Source organism: Chelonus insularis, unplaced genomic scaffold, assembly GCF_013357705.1.
Source record: "Chelonus insularis isolate UGA/USDA-ARS -01 unplaced genomic scaffold, ASM1335770v1 contig_279_pilon, whole genome shotgun sequence".
NCBI classification, from domain to species: domain Eukaryota; kingdom Metazoa; phylum Arthropoda; class Insecta; order Hymenoptera; family Braconidae; genus Chelonus; species Chelonus insularis.
In genome coordinates, this window is record NW_023276463.1 from 257,185 (window position 1) to 279,903 (window position 22,719).

The window sequence follows — 22,719 nt, forward strand, 5'->3', positions numbered from 1 at the left end:
TTTCTCTGACCCTGGTCAAAATTTATCTAATGCTAGCTGAATTAGGATACTGCGCACGTGCAGTTCTATATGCTCAGCACATATCTGTAGTATCTACTGGCTGGCGACTCGATAAATACCGGATTCAATTTCTGCATGAAGTTTCCTAATATACAAATTATATGTAGTATCTCAGCAAAAATTCTTCATCGATTACTACTCATGTCGACTTAATATCATTTGCCTCAAAAGAATTAATTTAATTACCACAGAAAAATGTTAATTGCTTATAAATAATGTTATTCTATATATCTGAGTAAAAATTATCAGGCCTAATAAAGGCCCCATTTGAATCCAAATTATTTTTCGGGCCCATAATGCATTAAATCCAAGTTAGAAAAATTTATTAGGTCCGCAACAAGGCTAATTTATTTATAAAATTAATTCTTTTTGTTAGACAGATTAAACTATTATAATTTTAATAATTGAAATGTTATTAACATCAACTATTATCTAATTATAACGAAATGCGAATGTTATTTAGCATAATTATCACTAATTAATTAATTAAGTTTATGAACCTTTTGGAGAGTGAACAATGAAATAGTTTCTTTAAAGCTACACAATTAATTATTAGCCAAACATGAATTTATATCATTCCCATAGAATAGAAATAATTATTTAAATATTCCGCCAACAGATTAAATCATTCAACTGAAAGTAATTCATTTTTTTCTTAGTATAAAATAATTAACTTGTAAACTTACTGCCACGTTTGTATGTAACTTTTTAACGTAGTACTTAAAATAATTTTGCTCTATTTATCTTCCTACAATCAAGCATAAAAGTCAGCCTCGTAATATCTTTAAGTACTGCGAATGCTCATCAATAATCCAAGAATAAAAACTGAAAAAAAAAGGTAGCATATCTTTAACTGAAATTTATGTGTTTAGATCATCTTTTATAAAGTCAGCAGTGTCTTGTCAAAGTCATTATTTGTCCTGCACGCGATTTCTGTAATATAAATCTATCGTTGAAGGAAAGTAAACCGACGATTGATGTTTGATATATAGTAGAAAGGAAGAGAGTCGAAGTGAGTAGTGTAGAGAGGGGAAGGGGGGATCGGATAAGCGAGAATTTTCGAGACCTTGAAAACGGATAGAAGCAAAGGTAGAGAAGCACACAGTGTAAACAGAAGTAAACGAATTCGACGTAGTATAGGGTCATTAGTCCTGATCGAGCTGGAGATCTATTAGTATTTCTCATAGTGTGCGTGTGTGTGTGCATGAAGCGTAACTTCGTGTAACGAATCAACGCTAGCGATGCTGATTGCGTCTTATCGCTTAAGTAACAACAAGAAGTACCGGCGTCTCGTGCCTCCCAACAGGTGTATACATGTGCCCACATAACCTGACATAGACGAGCCATTAATACAGGATCCATGTGTTTGTGGTAAGTCTACGTATGTTTATAAATGCACTCCTTGAAAGCATGCACCGTCCGTAGCGTCGACATAAATTACCTTTCCATTATCAGAGACTTAAGACTTTGCCATCAGTTATAGCAGTTAAAAGCTATTGAGAAAAAAAATGTCAAGGAGGAAGAGTATCTTTGAGTTTTATGTTTTTAATATTAAACTTTTTTTGGCATTATTTTTGTAACACTGGGGACTATTTTATAAGTAAGTGGTTTATATTGATTGCTTTTTTAAACAAATGAAATGACGGGTCAAAGTGAATTTAACCCATTAAGGCTGGGCTTTAGTAACCTCAAATAACCTCAAATTTGTCTCGTCAAACTGCGTAATTTTGATTGGCTTTTTTCATGTAAAAGATATTTCCGAATATTCAGAAAAATGGTGTATACATTAAAAAACAAAGATTGATTGTGTAAGAGCAATAATAATCGTAGAATAAATAATTTTTTTGTCAACTCTGAGGTGTCATGGCGGGTGCAGTTGTCATGAGTCTTTCACTAAAAAATTATTGATTCTACAATTATTATTGCACTTACACTATTAATCCTTATTTTTCGATATGTATACTACTTTTCTGAATATTCAGAAATATTACATAAATAAGAAAATCAATAAAAATTGCACAAATTGATGAGAAAAATTTGAGGTTAGTAAAGGCCAGCCTTTAGACCCATGGCTAGTACAGCATAGATGGCGCTAAACATTGCGGAATCATCGCAATTTTGGGGAAACATTATTTATTATGGTTGATATAATTTTTTAAAGCATCGAATTTATTACAAATATATATTAAATTAAACTTTTCTATTATTATTTTAGTTTTCAAGGTCGTTATAAGTTTTACATTTATTTAAATTCATGAAAATAATTCTTGCTCCTCATATTTGTTGATTGACTCTGTTCTTTCAATGTGGCTAGAAAAAAAATAATATTCATTTTTTATTTTTAATTTTCTCTTGTGAAATTTGTCTAAATTAAAAATTGTAGAACAATTAGTGAGAGTCGAGAGTATTAAGAAAAAAGTAGGCTAGAGTTGAGATAAAAAAAAACTGGTGAGTTTGCAATTTTTTATATTTACAACTAAATTCGAAGTAAAAAGAATAATTTTCAATTTTATTCCACTAAAATTAATAACATTAATAACATTCACTTCTAAAAAGTAAACTGATTTTTCTTTTTCAAAACAGTTGTCTAAAATTATCATCAATTCCAATCCATTATCATTAGTAACTCTGATAACAATTCAGTCAATTTAAATTGAATGAAAATTTCAAACATCCAATGAACTATCTCGAATAATAAACGAATCTATCAATGAGATATCGAATTGAAGGAAAATAAATTTTCTTTCGAAAGCATAATTGGAGTTCTTTTCGATGGTACATGTATCGAATTTAAAATAGAAATCAAATGTCCAACTGTTCTGAAGAGTATAATAGAGAGATGGGTAAAATTCTCGTCGACCTCAAGAGGAAGAGAATCGATCGGATCGCGAGGCGCGTACGAGGACTCTCGAGGGCGCGCATTTCCGGCGGCGGCACAGTAAATTTTCTCTTTCTGTCTTTCCTCTTCCTGTCTTGCTCTTTCTCTCTTACTCTCTCGGGATTTTACTACTTCCCCTCGTTGACGACGTGGTTGAATCAAAAGTTGTATAATTAATTCGCCGGGTTGCGGTATAACCCGATCGTGTTGAGTGACTATAATTTGCATTTTTATTTTATTGTTTTTCGTATATATGTATTAAGGTATGTCTATGCATGTGTATTTTAGCAGTAAACATAAGACTCTAGTTTTCCAATAGTGTGTATGCGCTTTTAAACTAAATTCATGAGTGTTACGGAGATTTTTAAACAGATGACGATGGATAAATGTGCGATAATTCATACATTTATGGTGTTGTCGCTGCATTGCGGTACAACAGAGGATAGTGTGAATAACGTTTAATTGGCGCGGGAGAATTTACATTTGTGCCGCAGGCTGCTTCGAGCCCTCTCTGCAATCGTGCATCGATAAAAATTTAAAACAGCTCATTGTATTTAAATTTTTGTGTGTATTATATCTGCTCAAATACACATTCTTTTTCCAACATCATTGACGAAATGAATTTTTTTTTATATTGAATTTTTCGATCATGTAATGTTTTTATACAATTTTTAGACCGATACTGACCAATAAGTGAATGAAAGCTAGTATGTATTGGATTAAATATTTAAAGCTAAATATTCATTTGTGTTTGATCAATTCCATCATATATTTAAATTGATCACGAATTTTAAAACCATTGGATATACAGTTTATCAGTTTTATCAATATTTTATTTAAACTTTCGATTTTATCTTGTCAATCATTTTTTAATCAACACAAAAGAAGATTTTTTAGAGATGGAATGATTTTTGGACTTGTTGAAATAATGGATTAGTAATCTAAACAAATGAAAAATTAACTGTTACGTCTGACTTATTAATTTAATTATTTAAAATAAATACAATGAAGATAAAATACAATGAATAAAATAGGAAAATATTAATCTGTGCACCTTTCCTTGTTCAATTAAAGTTTAAATAAGATAAAGATTTTAACTACACTGATAGAAATAAAATAGTTGGATTTCGATTCATCCAACTATTTTAATTATTTATGTGATATAATTGTTGTAATATATTTTTTTTAATTAGGTAATTAACTAATAGAGTAAATTAGTTAATCCTCAACATTAGCTAACAAATAACCATAATTCTATGAGTTATAAATTATACAATCGTTAGTAAACCTATATTAATAATATTATTCACTTCATTAATCTTAATTTTCTATTCATAGAATCATTTTAAATGAATTTAAAATCAATTTCGATTGAAACCATTAACTTGATCATAATAAATTAATATTTTTAATTTATTTAAATTCATCAATATCATGATACTGAAATTCTATATCACTAAACTTGAAATAATTAATTTACAAATTTAATAAACATTTTTAATTCATAGATACCATTTAAATAAAATATTCATCATCAAATAAACACCATAAAAAATGTTTTATAAATTAATGAATCTTCTCTTAAATATTATTACTAAAAAGACTTTTTTTCACGTACAGCCTCTGGGTGTAATAAAATAAGGTAAATGTAGTTCAAAGAATCATTTATTAATTAGATCTAGAAGTGATTTAAAATATTAAAACAAACTTAAACAGTAAAATAATTGTAGAGAGTATAATAAACCATATAATTTCTTAATAGCAGTGTATAATATTCATGGAGAGTTGTACAGTAATTTTTTAACAGTTTAATCTACAATTTACCTTCATAATATATTTATAAAATAGAAATAACAAAAAAAAAAGAAGAAGAAGTCAATAGTGAAATAATTTACCTCGCAAAGTTGATTGAAATGTATCACTTCTATGAATGTTTATTACTACACAAAGGTATAAAAATGGCCTAAAAAAATGATTAAAAAGATGAAAAAATTGCATCGTTATATATCGACGTGGGAGTTATAGCTCACGCATTCGTGATTCACTCTAGTTGTCGGAAGAGAGAAAAGAACGTGGAAGGTAACGAGAAAAAGAGGGGAATTAAAAATTGATTGTACTCACGGCGTGATTCACGTTCATCCTACCTGTGTTTATATTTCTCGTCTCTCGTTCTTTCATTTTTCTCTCTTCTCCTTTTATTTCATCTTTTTCCTCTTACTTTTTATTTTTTATTATCATCATTTCTCGCACTCTTCATTTGAAGTAACGTAAATTCTTTATTAATAGTCTAGTAAATTTGTTCAGACACTTCCGGTTCACTTCCATTCCAAGTAGAAAACAATATGCCAAATAAATTATTGTATCATTTTATTCACATTGTTGATCAATTTTTATGCAAGTTGCTCTATTTATTTCACATTTATGTTGTCTCGATCTTTCATCAGATCAAATTGTTAATTAAAATCGATAATTACTTGTAGTTGTAAATGAACTTTTTTCTAATAAATAGTTTAATATTTTAAATCAATTTTTTTTAATTTTAATTCATGATTTTTTTTTAAGGTATCTCGATTCAGATTAATTTTTTCTAGAGATTTTTTTTTACTACATTAAAATCAAAGCTTTTAAGAAAGAAAATAAGAAAAATCGTTTGAATAAAAAAAAAAATAAATTAATCGTTTGTAATTTAAGTTATTCGAAATCAAAATTTACTGTTCTTTCCATTTAAACCAATGACTAGATTTTTTAACATTCATCCAAAAACGATTTTTCAAATGTTCACAAAAAAATTCTCTATTATAAATACATTTGTAATAAATACTTTGTCAAAAATAAAATTGTATCATACTGTTGCTAAAAAAATAAATTAATAACAATTTTGATTTAAATTCTCCTATAAAATTGGCATTAACCTTTTTTTTCATATTTTTCCAAGTAATAGAAAAATTAATCAATATGGAAAAAGCAACTAGTGTATATATTTATTAACAATATCGATTTAATTTCAAGGAACCTTGAGTATTTTTTTATTGGGTTTGGAGTGATCGAAATACCTGAATTCTTTGAAGATAAATAATATTTATCATTCTATTTTTCATTTTATTTAAATTCAGTAAAAATGGTACTTTTTGTATTTAATTACTCATTTGAATGTATTAAAAGATAAATTCATCCTGATTAATTTATTTTGATTATTGGTATAACAAAGATTTTAGATATATTCAAAGTCTTTTTCTTCTTTGAACTGTAATTGAATAAGAAAAAGTGTACAGATTAATATTTGTCTATTTTATTTAAATCAAAATTTTTATTGCTATTACTAATGTTTTATTTCAAAACATTTGAAGTGTTCTAAAATAACGTCATCTATTTAATTAGCATTGTAGTCACTTTTAATGAACTTGGAAGTGTTTAAAAATTGACTACAATGTTAATTAAATAGACGACGTCATTTTAAAACACATTAAGTGCTTTAAAATAAAACACTAAAATTTGCAGTGTTGAAAATGCTAAAAGTCAAATTAGATGGGTCTCTTATCAACAGTCTACTGAATTTCCTCGAATCTTTACAGCTTACTTGAAGTTCAAAACAGCAACAAAATGCGAAAAATATAGCAAAGTTGATACCAATAGCGACTTACAAGGAATAAGAGGTCATAATTTAGGTGTATGAGGAATAAGAAATGGGCTACAAGACAAAAAAAGTGACTGAAGAAGGTTTAGGCTCGGTCGACGCTTACACCAAAGCGGTCGTGTGGGTGAGTTCGACCCCGCTTAGAGAGGAACATAGGGCGAGAGAGAAAGAGAGGAGAAAGAGGGAATGAGGGTTGGGAAGGTTAGGTTCGCCGGCTCACTACTATTGATTTTTCCCGCCAGACTCATTCCCTCTTCGTCTCACTTACGTTCTTCTTCTCACTCACTTCACTCACCCTCTCTCTCTTTCTCTCTCTTCGACCCACTCGCACTCGGAAATAGCCATCTCGCTTCGATTCCGATCCATGGATATGGATTAATGTCCGCATTATAGTTCCCGCGAAATGTTAGTGTGTCAATTTGTGTGTTCTATTTTTCCCTTTTATTCTCATTACATTTTTTTACATTTATTTTTGTCATTAGGATATCAGCTTTACCATTCTCGCAATCTTGAATACTATTTTATTATCATTATTATTATTTTTTTATTTAACATATAAATAATATTCAGACGTTAAGTGAATTAGACATATGCTTTTTTGTTCCTCTATTTTATTTATTGCTAAATTTTATTATTCATGTTTTTATTTATTAATTATTAAATGTATTAATTGTTCCTTTTCTTTTTATGATTTTAATTGTGACATTCGCTAGATTAGATTTTTTTTTTACCAACATTAAATAAACTATGATTTATATATTCGTGACTGTAAATGCAAAGAGTATTTTTCCTAATTTGTCTGATGTTTTTTGTTAAATATGTAGATGTTTATTCACGCACTAAATGTGCGTGAGTATGACTGCAATGTTTTGTGTACACTGTCTGAGCAGGCAGAAATGTTTACCGAGGGTGTCATGTCAGTTCTCTTGCACACCTTAACAAGAACCTGCCCTGACTCTTAATCAGACTCTTCCCACGATTTGAATATTTGATTTGATGTCAGAAAAATTTTTTTTATCACAAGTAAATTTGTTTGTTAATCCTTTCAAACCTATTACTATTTATTTTTTAACTTATCAAATTACTAAATTACCAAAAAGATCCTTTTTTTCCCAACTAATATTTAAAATTTTTTTTATTAACTGAAAAAAAAAATGTTAACTATCAGACTTAAATATTATTTTATCTTTTAAATATATTAAGATTGTAAACAGTCTAGTAGTTCGAAAAAACGAATTGCAAACATCTGTACAAGTTTCTTGATGATTGTTAAATAACAATTCATTCAAAAGTTACGAACACTCAAAGTCAAAAGATAGTATGTGTAAGCTCATAATGTGAATAAAAAATAATCGCTGGAGTACATATTTGAAAAGCAAACAGTCTAATGCATTATTTCAGCCCCTCAGGATTGTCAAAGTCTGAGCGAAAAAAAAAATTCTATTGTTCTTTATTTTCAAATCTGTTTTATTATAAATCTAAAATTTTCTAAATTTTTTAAAATAATTTTTCTTAGTAGTATGAATTATCAACAGACTATTTATTTATTTCTGAATTTCAAATAATACCACGTACACAAAATTATCCAAATATTACGATTATTAATTACAATAATTCAATCAATTTTATGATAGTTGATGATATATCCAAAATCTAATTACAAAAAAAAATTTTTTTTTTAACAGTAATTGACATATTATATTTTGAAAAAGTATGAACATTATAATTAATCATTAATATCTTGTAATATTAGTCGTTGACACGCATTTTTTTTTAATTAATTAATTCTCCAATATTTAAGCTTTTTTTGATGCATTGTTACGGACAGCATTTATGTTGCGTAGTGTATTATGCACTGATAGAAGAGGTTTGTAATAGAAGAAATTTTTTAATTGCTAAAAAATATTTTTTAATAGATGAAAAATTTTTCTAACTGTTAAAAATCTCTTCTATTAATATGCCACTGTATAAACTACGATGTTCAATAATTGATTTTTGATAATAAAAGTCGTTAAAGAATTTTCAAACTCACCGAAAAATTAATTTAGATGTTTATCTTTAATATAATAATAGACTTACTATTTTGAGGTAATTTTCATATTTTTGCTACACTATCTTAAGCATATCCAATGTTAAGCTATCATAAACAAGCCATAGAAATCGGATCAATATTTATGAAATAGAAAACATGAGCTTGAAGATTTACTTTAAAACGATCAAAATTGAACAATATCAGCAGGAAATATTTTATAAAAATTCTAGATGATAAATGAATCGATAAAAAGTTATTAATAAAGAGTGAATGTAATTATTTTAATATAATCAATTAAAAGTAAAATTGTTTTAATGAATTTTCATGAATAAAAATCATTACTTTCCAATGAGACATTTCTCTAATTTAAAAATATCTAGAGTCTAAATCTAGATTAATCATTTTTCTATCTTGAACATGAATCCTCCGGCGACTTCTCTTGTCTTTTAGTCTCATCGTGCTGTTTCAACATTCATTTTTTTTTCGTCTTATTCGAACACGCATCCCTTGTTTCTCTCTTTATCATCCCTTGTTCTTTCTTTATCATCTTTGTCTTGAAGCAGCTGTCGCACTGTTTGTCTTTCCTTTCATGCACGTGTTTACGCTACGAACTCTATACGTCTCGTCTCTACACCTCTTCTCCTTCCTCATTCCACCTCCTTTCTCATCATGCAACTGTAGGTTTATGCGTACCACGTCGTGATTTTAATGTCTAGCACTTTGACTCTGTAATATTTAGTGTCTTTATGGTGCGGCTCACGTGTTTGCTTCAATGACTGACCAGATGTCAGACAACTCTTATTTACTTGTTTACAAATATTTCCAACAAATCACCTTTTTTTCAATTATTATGTCATAACCCTCTGGATAATTTTTAAAATTCGTAATTTTATCATTTCTTTATGTTTTGAGACATGAAAATTGATATTAGAAGATTTAAAAATATATGTATCTATAATTCGGTCTAGACATTTTTTTTTAAAAACCAAAAGATGATAAAATTATGAATTTTAATAAATTGGAAGTGCATCGTTAGGGCACAAAGTGCGCCGAGACCGATTTTTTAAGATTGAAATGTTTTTTTTTTCTTTTTTCATTTTCGAAGAGAAAATAATTATTAATTAAATGGTTTACTGACTTGAAGCAGAAATGGAAAATTATCATTTCTAGAATTGTATTTGTTCTTTTTTTATTATTAATTTCGAAATGATATATGGCTGGAAATGTTCTGAACATCATATGTATGAGTTGTTTATTTTTTGAATCGGAAAAAATTTTTATGATACCGGGAATGGCTAGGGAAATCAAGAACCAATCTTGATGAAAAATATTCATACGTATAATTGTAAAAAAAAAAAATTATAAACTAATTGGTAAACTCTACTTATTTAATTCGTTGAATTTTTTATCAATTATTTAAAAAACTTAATCTAACTTGAATACTCAATTTGTAAGAAATAACTTTATTAGTCTGAATGTATAAAAAAAGTCCTTTAATATTGAAATAAATAAATAATCATGTATTTAATAAACAATAGTGATTAAAATTATTATTAAATTTTAATGATAAATTAATGTTTTATATAAAAACAAAAGTCATGTATTATTAAAAATCATTAAACATGTCACGAAATAAATTAAAACGTTAATTCAATTAATTGAAAACAATCAATACAGCTAATTAAAAGTTGATAAATTACTTTGCATCCAGATTTTCCAATATTCTATAATTATTACCTAAGGTAGAATAAGTTGTTTACTTGCTTAAATCTTAGTTCTTATTAATTCATAATAATTTCTAACTAATAATTAACTTATAAACAATCCAATAATTAAGGTAGTTTTGTATTGACAGGCTCACAGTTGACAACCATTCTTCTTAATTGATCTGAAAGATCATATTTCTATAAGTTAAGAAAAAAAGAGATTTTATTAGGCCCAATAAAGGTCTCATTCGAGCCTAAATTATTTTTTGCTTAATAGATTTCAAAAAATAAAAAAAATCTTAACTATTTTGGCTACCAATATGTGGATGCTAAACTGCCATAATATTTTTCTCTAAATAAAATGAAAAATAGATAATAGAAAACAGCTAGTGTATTTATCAACATTAGTAAGAGAAGTAAACGACAATAATAATGAAGTATCTGTGGTGTAGCTAGAATATATGGATATTCAAAGTTATATTGGAATATTCGAGAGATACAAAGACTATAGAAATTTAAGCAATTTCGATGGGTGGTTTTGAGTGGAAAGCAAGAGAGCAAGAGTGGGTTTAAACTGGTCATTGGATCGAGTGTGATGGCGATGTCGTACGACGTCGATATTGCCAGTGAATAGAATGGCCCTCGTTGCAAGTCGAGTATCGATATGGAACGTATCACTTCTCTTTCATACTCTCATAGTCTCTTTCTATGTCGTGTATGCAAGCTCAGTTAGGTCAATGATCCCATGGGAGAATTTTTAGGAGCCTTTGAAATCCAATCTCTGCTGAGAATCGTTTGCGAAAAAGCCCTGTATGATATGCAATCATTCGCACAAGTCTGACTATTTTTAATCGAGTTCCATCAATGATGTTTTTTTTATTTTTTTATTTTTTTTATTTGTTACTAAAGTCTCCTTTACTGCAGACGACTGATCGTTATTATACTTATCTTGGCTTTCTCTATTTACATCCCACTGGGATTCTACCGCAATTAATCCCCTCAGTCCGCTTAATTTTCCTGTCGCAATTAGCGCATCGCCTCCTGCTCTTCCAACTGTTCTACATTCTGAAAAGTAAAGTAAATATATATAGTTAACTAGATTTAGTATTTTCACCATTTGTTTAGATTTTTTAACCACTAATTTCATTATCATCCCATAAATCAGAAAGAATTTTTTATTATTCTCCTGCTCGACATTATTTTCACTCCTTTTGTTTTAAAAACTGTGAATCCGTTCATTTTAAAAAATATTTTTGAATAAAGCATTTAATGTAATATACCTTGAATCAACTATAAATGGCTCTAGCTTATTTTTTAACGCTTTGAAGTATTTTTGAAATCGTCATAGTGGAATTAAAATATTCAGTGTTGTTGATCTTTTTCATTATAATAATAATTTTAATTATTTATTATCCTCTTTTTGTTTGCAAAAAATAATGCCATATATTATTATTAGCTATATTAAATATTATGAATGAAAGTTATGAAGTAGAAAAAAATTTTTAATTAATTTTTAAACTAAAAATGATTTATACGAAAAAATATTTCTTCATCCAGAGTCTATTCATGTCCTATCATTTGAGTAATATGAAATAATTATTTTAATGAGGCTTTAAGAAAGTAAATGAAGTGAAAAGGTCAGGAAAAGATTAAATCGAACGAAAATAGACTGTGGAGGATGAAAATTGAGCTACAGTTGACAGAAATATACTAAATTGGTTAGTATGAAATATTAATAGTATCTATTTTTTTTTTTTAATTTTAGCGAATATAAAATTACTTCCAATTATGATAAATTATGTTAACATTGATAAGTAATTAAAAAAAGGAAAATTGTATATACAAACAAAATTTTTTTTTTACATATATTAATGTTAAAATTGTGACGGAAATTTATTTTTTAATGACTAATTAATTTTAATTATCCTATTATGACCTTATAAAAAACGAACTTAAATTTTTAGTCGGGCAGATCATCAAAAAATTCAATAATCTTAATTTTAAAACATTACAAGTTATCAACAGAAATGAAACCCTTTGTTTGCGATTTTTCACTGTAATTTTAATTAAAAATTAGACAAATTAACAGAAGAATCTGTCATTTACTTTATCTATTTTTTTTCTACAAGATTAATCCCAAGGGTTGCAACGCTTGACTTCTCGTTTCCTTCCACCTGTTTTTTTTATTTCTTTTCTTATTTTTCAAGTCGAGAATGAATTTCGCGTCACGAGTAGCACGTGGCTCCAGCTGAAGGGAGTTAGGAAGAAAGTAAAAAGAGGGGTGAACTGAAGGTTGAGAAGAATACCTGCTGCTGTATATCAGTCGTCGACGTAGAAAACTCAAGTTATAATTTTTCTGCTGTCCAGTAAAGACCGTCACCATCTCTTTGTACTTACACACACTTACAAAATAGTCGTCTTTTTCGTTTTCCAACTCTAACACTTTCATTCTGCTTCTCTATAGAAAATCTAACTTTTCTTTTTTTCACCTTATTATCAGTGAAATCTCCGCTGAAATGAGTAATTTCTACCTAGTATTTTGTTACCAATCATGAAAACACTTTTATTTCATTTATCCATTTTTTTTGTTTTGTTTTTAACTCTAAATTAATTTTCAAAATTGATGAACTAATTCTCTTTCAGATAAGATAACCTAGATAGTAACAAATAAATAAGAGAAAATTTTTTTTGTAACATGATTAACAATTCTTTAAAAATGAAACTAAATTTTTATTTTTTAAAATTATAAAGAATTATTTACATTGTGCGTGGGATCAAAGCTAAGACTAAGATTTTAGTTTTTTAATTCACAATATTTTAGCGAAAAAAAATCAAAACGTCGCGATACCTAATCAACATTTCTATAAATTATTTCGATTGGCCATCTTTCCCTCACATGGCCATCTATCCCGGAGTTACCCTAAATAAAAGGTAGAACTCCAATCATAAATAAATACTCCATTTAAAAAAATTACTCCTGTTAGCATGAAAAGTATTTTTAAAAAGGAATGTAATAAAGATGTTCTCTCTAGAGATAATGTAAAAATATTAAACTCAGATGACACCTTTCTCTTTATCTCAAGTTTAATAAAAATGTTAAAAATCATAGACTGATCTCTAGAGTCTATTAAGTGTAAATTACCTCTTTAATAACAATAATGAAATTTTTCTTCATGCTTTACAGGCGATTCATAATATTTATAGTTAATTATCAGCACAGAGACTTTGTTCACAAACTGATTAGATAAGATAATGATAAGTTTTGCCTTGTTAAAGTTATTTTAATTGAAGTAAATATTGTGGTAAGGTGCAAGGGTGGTTTACCCGAAAATTAGGCAGTTGTACGGTTCCTTTCGTTGGTTAGAAAGTCAGTAAAGTCTCTCGTTGTACTCGAGCCAAGTTAACTCGAGCATCAGAAGTCCTAACCTCATCTCTAAGCCACGATACAATATACTTGTGTGAATAAACTCGTATAAGTGTGTAGAGATGCAATTTGAATGTAATCTCAAACAAAACCATTCGGAAGAAAATTCTAATTAATTCTAATTAATTCTAAATACTTATTTATTCACTTATTCATTTAAATATCATACTAGAATATTATCAATTTATTCAAATTTCTTTAACATTTTTTCTCAGTCTAATAACTCCAAAAACATTCCATGAAATTTTTTTTCTGATAATCTTTTAATAAATGGAGTAAAGAAACAAATCAAATTAGATAAAAAAAAATTATTACTGTAGCTACTGTTGATTGTTTCATATTTATATTGAATTACGTAGAAATGAAAATTTAATCTTTTTTTCTTGTAAGAAATTCTTAGAAAAACATGAAAAAAAACAATGAAAACGAATTATATGGCATTCTGTTGATAATATGGTACTCTTTTTCTCTCATAAAAAATAATGTTAAAGCACCATCTGCTGCAAACAAAAAAGAGTGCCATATTACCACCGTCTTCTTAGCAATTTTTTTATTTTTTTTAATATCATTGGAATCATTTGAAGGTATGAGGTAATTATATTGAATTATTTCTACCTGACTGAATTGAAAAATATCCCAGTTTTGTTTTTAAAAACTAATTCCTTTTTTTTCCTGTTGTGTTGAAATATCGATTCAACTAAGAAATTTATTATTCGTTATCATATTTTGCAACTAAAATTATTTATTTATGACAAGAGTGTAAAACTGATTTTTGTTTATTCAACCATTAGTCGTTTTTTCTTATTATTTATTGAAAAAATTTTTAAAAAATGCTGTACAAGAACTCTAATGCACTGATACATTTTTTCATCATAACGATTTAAAAATTTAATTATAATTTAATTATTTAATTTATAATTTTTTTTTCACTCTGTCAGATTCAGCATAAAAATTCCAATAAAAATATACAATTATACTTCTATTCAGTTTGAGTTATTAAAAAATTAATTGTTGGACTCAGTTCTGATGCGAATATTTTGAATTATTATTATTGATCAAATAAAAATTTTTTTTGCATAACAAAAGTGTAGAAAACAGTGATAAGTACCTTTGCATTAGGACATGAACAACAACATACATGTAGACATGAGCTTGTCAAAGGCATGAGAGGAGAATTGTCTTGACTGATTAGTCACGTGTTCGCCCACACTCATTCATTTGTACTTGTCAGTGGTTCTCAATATCAACTTTCGTTACACGCAATATTCGCATATATGTAGGTCAGACTTTAGATATTGTCATAAAAGATACTCCGAGTAGTGCAGAAAGACCATCTCTACTTTCCTCTGTCTATTTTCCAAGTCCTTTCTTTAGCTTCCGTCACGAATAGAAGAGTGGAAGACTTCAGCTCATGTTCTCTCGAGGTTTTGAAATTCAATGGAGCACCTGGTGACACGCCACGATGTTTAGTTGCGTGCGAACAAACCTTGGATCACTTTTGTTCATGTTTTACCTCCCTACTTACGTCATATCATGGAGAAAAAATCTTGAGGTTTTTCTCAATAAAATTTTTCTGCGAATTTTCTCATGTCAATAATGGCATTCAGGTTGCCAAGATGAACTTGATGGATAAAACATGTTATCTGTGGGAAAAAAAAATTCGCTTTCATGAATTATTACGTGCAACAAATTTAGATAATGATAGCTCTAGTTATTTGATGTTCTATTAATATAATTTCTTTTCTACAAAAATTGATTCAAATGTTCTTTTTTGTAATGTCATCAATTGTTATTTATATTATAATATTCAACATTAATATTTTTGAAAAAAATTTAATAATAATGCTAGGTATTTATTATATTTATTTTTTAAATGAGGATTATTAAAAATTAAATATCATGTTATTACTATTTCTATATGCATTGGTGGCATAAATAAAAATAGCTTATAAATGACATTTATAGCTGTAAATTAATCGATGAGAATATTATTTGAGTTAAAAGTGAAGTCTATAAGCCGGAATAAATTAATGCAGTGGTGAATAATAAATTTCACCAACAAAAAGTGCATCAGTTATTAAAATAACTCATTTGATCTAAAACTCGACTGTCTTAATATCGATTTAATTATTGAATATTAACTTATCTAACATGCATAAGTACAAAAATAACAACCTCAATTGTGAGTACTTACAACCAGGAAATGTTGAAACTTCCATTAGAATAACTTTATAAATGGCAGTTGAATCACTGGACTTATTTTTACTGACAAAAGTCATCAAAATCTTTTATTAGCAAACAATATTTAACAATAAATAAAAAGATTCAGTTTGACAGACACGCTTAGGTGCTTTGTACCAAACGTAACTGATTCCCATGAGTTACACAAAATTAATCTGCTAATTTAAGTCTACCTATAGATCTATTTTTTCTACACTACGCGATATAAATGCCGCTCAATGCAAACGTGAATTTGACTATAATTGAAATTTTATTTTTCTTTGTTGCAGGTAAGTCGATGAATACAATGATTTGACTAATGAAAATGCTTAGTGGTAAGTTAAAAATTTTTTGTATTGCACGAACAGTTCAAAATACTTTATTACGAAGTCTGATGTTAAGACGAGCGGAAATATCATAAGGAAATTTTCTTCCAAGATTGAAGGGAATGAGAAAATTCGAAATGCAATTTAAACGGGCGCAAATATAGATGTCAAGATGTTTACTATTAGTTGGAATTGAGCCAAAGATTTTTCTCTGAAAGATTTCCATACGCCTTCCAGTCTTTTTGGCCCTCGATTTTATATTGTCTATCCTTTATTTCTCCAAAGGGTGTTCTATCCTCAAATCATCGACAGTACCGGATGAAATAAAAATTCAATCCCTTCCTTTTCATAAACTCTCAGTAATCCGTGCCAAAAAGTTTCTTTTCAATTTCATACTTTATATATATATATTTTTTTTACTCCAAAAAAACCATCATTTATATTTGAATTTCTTTCATTATTTTAATCTTTGGTTTAATATGAGGTTGAAATTTGCTTTTTCATTTCATTTCCTATACAATTTTCCACAGATCTAATTTCCACTTTAAATATTGAAAGTTTTATTGTGAAATGAGAACGGAAAACCTATTTACTATATTATTAATTAAATAGCAAATTGGCAAATGTTGCAGTTTTTTTAACAGCTGAGTCAAGTTGATAAAAAATTTTATTAGTTATGAAATTTATTGACTTTATGAATGAAGAAAAATAATTGATATCTTATGCAATTATTAAATAATATCTGTAAAAAAAAACAAGAGTATTGACTTTTCCAAGAAAAATTCCTAACTTTCACGATATAATGATAAAACATTTGATTTATAAATAAATAAGTAAATTAATAGATATCTATGATTGATATTTTTTTTTATTCAAAAGTACCTTTAGTAGAGAGTAAAAATTCATTTAATGTAAAATCCTTCAAGCGTTTTATTAAAAATAGCGAAATTTAAAATTTCGACATGTATAAAAGTAAAGGATAATTCATCTAAATAATTTAATGAAAACGTGTGAAAATTTAGAAGCTTTTAGTACTCAAAATAGCAACATTTTATTAATAGTAAAATTTCTCGCTGTTTTTAGAATTAAATTACTAATTATTTTCAAAAATATCCTAAAGCTTTTCAATTTTTACCAATCAATCAATCAACTATTAATTCACCACGTCTTTAAAAAAATAAAAAAATAATCCTTTCGGTAAATAAAATGGCGGAGAAAATATATCAAATATCAAACTATTTTAAATTTTGATTCTATTAATTAAAAAAGGTATTACTTGTTCACAGTAAATTTTTTTTTAGTACTAGAGTTTAAAATTGATTTAGTTTGCAAAATGATATGCAATCAAGTTATAATTGATTTTGAAAATAAAGTAAATTTAATTTGTCGTGAAAGATACAATATAATAAACACAAAAACACACACTTTAACGTGTAGCCTAAATTACCGATCCATTCGAAAATATGTAAACAAGTTTCAGTTTAAATAGAGTAGTAACCTTGCTGTGATCATCTCATTGCAAATAAAGTCTCCAATTCATTATAATCGCGTGCCTTATATTTATTCTCAGTTAACGCTATCCTTATCAAGAATTAATTACTCAATTAATTATTGCTCGATAAAATTGAATTTTTAAATAAAATTATTCTCAACATTCAACTTTTAAAACGAAGATTTTTAAAATAACTCCTAATGTTGAATGAATTATACGCAATAAACGTTTTCGAGATGATCTGAAAAAAGAATAGAAACTAAATTGCGCCACTTAGAATTAGAATGACGCAGTTGAAGTGACTAGATCGCCTTGCCCTGTTGAATAAAGTAACCTGCTTGTTCGTTCAAACACGAGTATTATCCAATGTCTTATATACTTTGCGTTACGCATTACATTCATTATCTTTTCTCCAATAAGTTGTACACGTCTGTTAACACGTGACTCTTCATGCTTCGTAGCGTGCGATTACATGAAGTACTTCATACCATCACCATAATATCTTCTTTTCTTGTTTCTCAAATCTTCAACTTCTTCTTCTTCTTCTGTGCTATCTTTTTTTGTTCATTTTTTTTGGTTTTTTCCGATGGCACCGCTCATCGACCTTCAATGTACTAACAAGTTATCTCTCTGATGACCCAAAGAGTAAAAAATCTATTAAAAATCAACGCTCTTATCGTCATATATTCCCCTTGGTATCACTACAATTTCGATACTCTATAAATTTTTGATTCCTTGACGAAGAATCATAAATAGTTGTGACACTCCTCTACAAATTTAATATTATTATTTTTTTTAATGCTATCAGTTTTGTAACTCCCCAGTTATTATTTTTAACTCATTATTCACTAAATAATTTAAGTAATTTTATATCATACATTTTATACTTAAATATTGATATTTTTGTTTATTAAAAATAAGTAAATACCTAAATTAATTTCTAATTCTTGATGACATTATAAAAATTCTAAATATTAAATAATTACTTTATATTTTTAAAAATGATTAGTATCATCAATTTGATAACTGCATAAGATATATTCGTGACTTAATAAAAAAAAAAAATTTATTACAAAATTGTTGAAAAAATAATAACATCTACTGTCAATGATTGTTACTCTTTTGTTAAAAAAAAACTAGTAGGGTTATTATTGATAAAAAGTTTAATTTTATAACAATAATTAACTTACGAGTACATAATGTTCATTTATTAACTATTTCCTATAAATTGTTATTATTTTGAAAGATACATTGATACTTTCATATAACATTCATTAAAAACTCATGAGATTATTTAGCTACACGTACGTTATATACACAATTTCATGTATACTTTATATTAATAGAGTAATAACATATCTCTACAATTATGTGTATAGTTCTATACATTATTCAACTGTATATTTTCTATAATTACATTATTTATATCTTATTTCAAACGAGAAGGTAAAGTCATTACCATCTACACAAGTCTACACTCTTGTTATAAAATATAAACTATTTATCTAATTAAGTAAATAACATAACATATTATTATACAGATATTTTTTATATTTAATTAATTAAAAAAAACATAAATAATTGAAATAGAAATAAAAATTGAATTTATTGTTAATATAAAATGTTTAAAATGAATCAATTAAATGAATTGTACTGAAATGTAATTTTATTCTATGAATGCAAAATTATATTATACAAAAAACGTAATGTAGCGTGTGCACGAAAAAACAATTTGATAAAAATTCAAACAGTTTAAGATAAAAAATTTTTATAATTATTTATAAAACGAAACTAAACAAAATGTTGTAGTTTATTTATATAGAGAATTCTTATGACAGGAATAAGTTTCTTATTATTAATTGAACAATTGAAATAAAAAATTTCAGATAGTTATAGAGACTCAAAACTTCAAAGTATAAAATAACAATGCAATTTCAAAAATTTATAAACAAATAATCTGATCATTACATAAAAAAAAAATAATGATGCATTTAGCTAATACTTCAACAAGATAATATAAATTTTTCATTTGATTTTGATTCTCGTGATTGTTATTCGAAGATTGGAATTTGATGTTTATTTGAACACGATAAAAATCTCGATTTTACAACGATCAAATGCAGATAAATAAAATGAAGAAAGACGAGTGTTGTAGAAGGACAGCTACTATTATAAGGATCAAATAGCCCGCGACCTTACTCGCATTCTCCATCGACTTGAGATCCCTCCAATCGTCGTAATAAAGTTCTTTAGACTCAAAGTAATTTTTAAAATGTCATAAAACTCATCTCCGCAATAGTCGTGGTATGATTGGCGTTCGTTACGGTATGCGGTTGTGAGGCCATGACCACTGACCAGTACTTGGAGTTACGTGTGGTAACGGGTTACACCTACCTACGAGTTTTCCATGCTAGTCATATATGATCGACATAGTTCGCATGACTGAGAGTGAGTAAGTGAGAGAGGGAGAGAAATTGAGGGAGAAAGAGAGATGACTGATTCTGGATAGTCAACGTCCACGTCCTCGTGCACTGTAACGACATTGAATAATAGAATATTGACTAGCAACTGCGGCTAAAGCCCGAGTTACATCCGATCATTTTGTACGTCCGCTTTGCAGTGAATCAAAGTAAATTAACTTCCAACCCAATATTTAAACAGAGATCGAAATAATTGTGTAAATGGAAACATAAATGATTGTATTTCTTGGATGTTTCCATCTGCTTTTGTTACTCATTTTTCAATCGTTTTACTCATTGTCTCACAATTTTATGTTATTATTTATCGTTTATTAAGAAAAATATTTACTGCGAACAATTAACATTTTTTCTTTCTAAATAAAATCAAAATTTACATGGTAATATTTTTATGGACTCAGTTCTAATGATTAATTAGAATAATAAAAAAAAATAATTCTTAAAAAAAAAACATTTAAACATGCACTCAGAGTGTTGATTAACATTGGAATCACTTTTTAAACACTTTCAAGTGTATTTAAAGTGACTATGATGCTAATTAAATGAATAACATCATTTTAAAACACGTCAAATTCAACATAATATTTTATTGTGAATATTTCCAATTCTTTAGATTAATTAAATCGCCATTTTTTGTTTAACAAAAATTTTTTTTTCAGTGAGAAAAGAAGATTACAGTAAAGACAATTTTTTTTATTCCATTAAAAAAACTGTTTATACATTAATTAGATGTTTCAAAGTAAAAATAGTGTGAGAATAATAGAGTAATGTGTGAAGATGATATTTGTAAACAATGCTTATGACAATTCTTAGCTAACTAAAAAAGTTACAAGATAGTAGAAAATGTTTTAATGAAAACCCGTCATTGTGTGAAACAATTTGTTATTTCTATAATTTTTTGTTCTTATTTTCGGAAGTCTTGAGTGCTTTAAATATAGAGCTACACTCTGAATATACATATATATACTTTTACAAGAAGTTTCTAATGGGAATTTTCATGGTCGCGAATGATTTGTAGACAATGTTCCAACCTACTCGATCTCTCCTACGCAATTCACGTGTGTATGTTACTGTATATATCACAGTGCAACTTTGCCTACTTAACTAGAAAAATGAGACTTGCGTATAGAGTTACTATATTGCACTAATAAAAGTAGTAGTAGTCGTAATAATACAGTCGTAGTTGAAACAAATTCTCGATGAATTTTATCGTTAGCGATTTTTATTTTCTTTCATCTTCAAAACTGAAGTATCAGATTATATCCTAAAGTTTTTAGGTTCAGTTCTTTGTCTACGTTTTTCCATCCTAAGAAACGTTGGGAAAAAAAATAAATTGAATATGCATTTGAATTTTATTGACTTTGTTGATTGTTTTTGTTTTTATTATTACATTACGTACATATTTTGTTTGTTATTCAAGGCAAGTTTCCTTTATTCTCAAATACTATGAACATCTTTACTCTCATATGCATTGGATCTAAAACGACGATAATGGAGTTTTAAAATGCAAAGATAATTTTCAATAGTATTGAATATGAATTGAATAAAAAAATTCAGCTGTTGATTGTTTATTACAGGATAATGGACCAATCAAGTTAGAAGTTCGTTTTCGTCGTTTATTAAAATGTGAAAATAAAAAATGAAATATTTAAATATTTCAATGGAAGTTTGAGTTGAAAATTTTTATTGATATGTTGGGATATTTTTTAATATTTTATCAACTGATTTTATAAATCATCCAATATTTGATGCCTCCTATGCTCCAATTTCAGTACTGTTATTTTGAAGTTTTCAAATATTTTTAACGAATAATTCTTCGAACTTCAATCAGACACACAAACTCTTTTCAAACTTCTTCTCACATATGGAGCCAAACGAACTTTTAGTGAAAATATCTCGAAAACTGTTCTATTTTTCTGAAAAAGTGAAGTGATTTTTACTGGAAAAATGGACAAACTACTGAAGGAATCTTTCCAATTCATTTTTAATTGATACAAAAAAAAATTGACAGACTCCCAGTTGACAACTTTTGTTTTAATTGATTTAAAACATTATATTTCGAGTAAAAATGATCACTTTTTGAGTGAAGCTCAATAAAGGCCCCATTCAAGCCCAAATTATTTTCGGCCCAAAGGTATTTTCGAGGTACGTTATGGCGTGTTGTGGGCCTAGAAAATATTTTTAACGTAATATTAGGCTTCAATTGGATCTGTATTGGGTTTTTTTTAATTTCGGGCCACTTTTGGATCTATTTAGTTTTACTCGAGTAATTAAAATAATTCATATAAATGAAAGATTTTCTTTTATTTCTCATCAACAGCTGTTAAACTACCTTAACATCAAATAGGAACAAAAATAAGTTGAACAGATTGAAAATAATGCTTTCTTTTTCTAATATTCTTCATGAACATCATTATCTTTTATGATATAAAAATATTACAATTAAAAATAAAAAAACGTTTCATTTCCT

General features: G+C 27.4%; 1 long non-coding RNA gene across 1 annotated transcript in view; it reads left to right on the forward strand.

Moving 5' to 3' along the window:
• The first annotated feature begins 1,193 nt into the window (after positions 1 to 1,193).
• Positions 1,194 to 22,719, forward strand: part of LOC118065246 (uncharacterized) — a 142,789-nt gene continuing 121,263 nt past the window's right edge. The window contains exon 1 of the long non-coding RNA XR_004690147.1: positions 1,194 to 1,431. This is a non-coding gene — a long non-coding RNA (uncharacterized lncRNA). The remainder of the gene's footprint in view (positions 1,432 to 22,719) is intronic.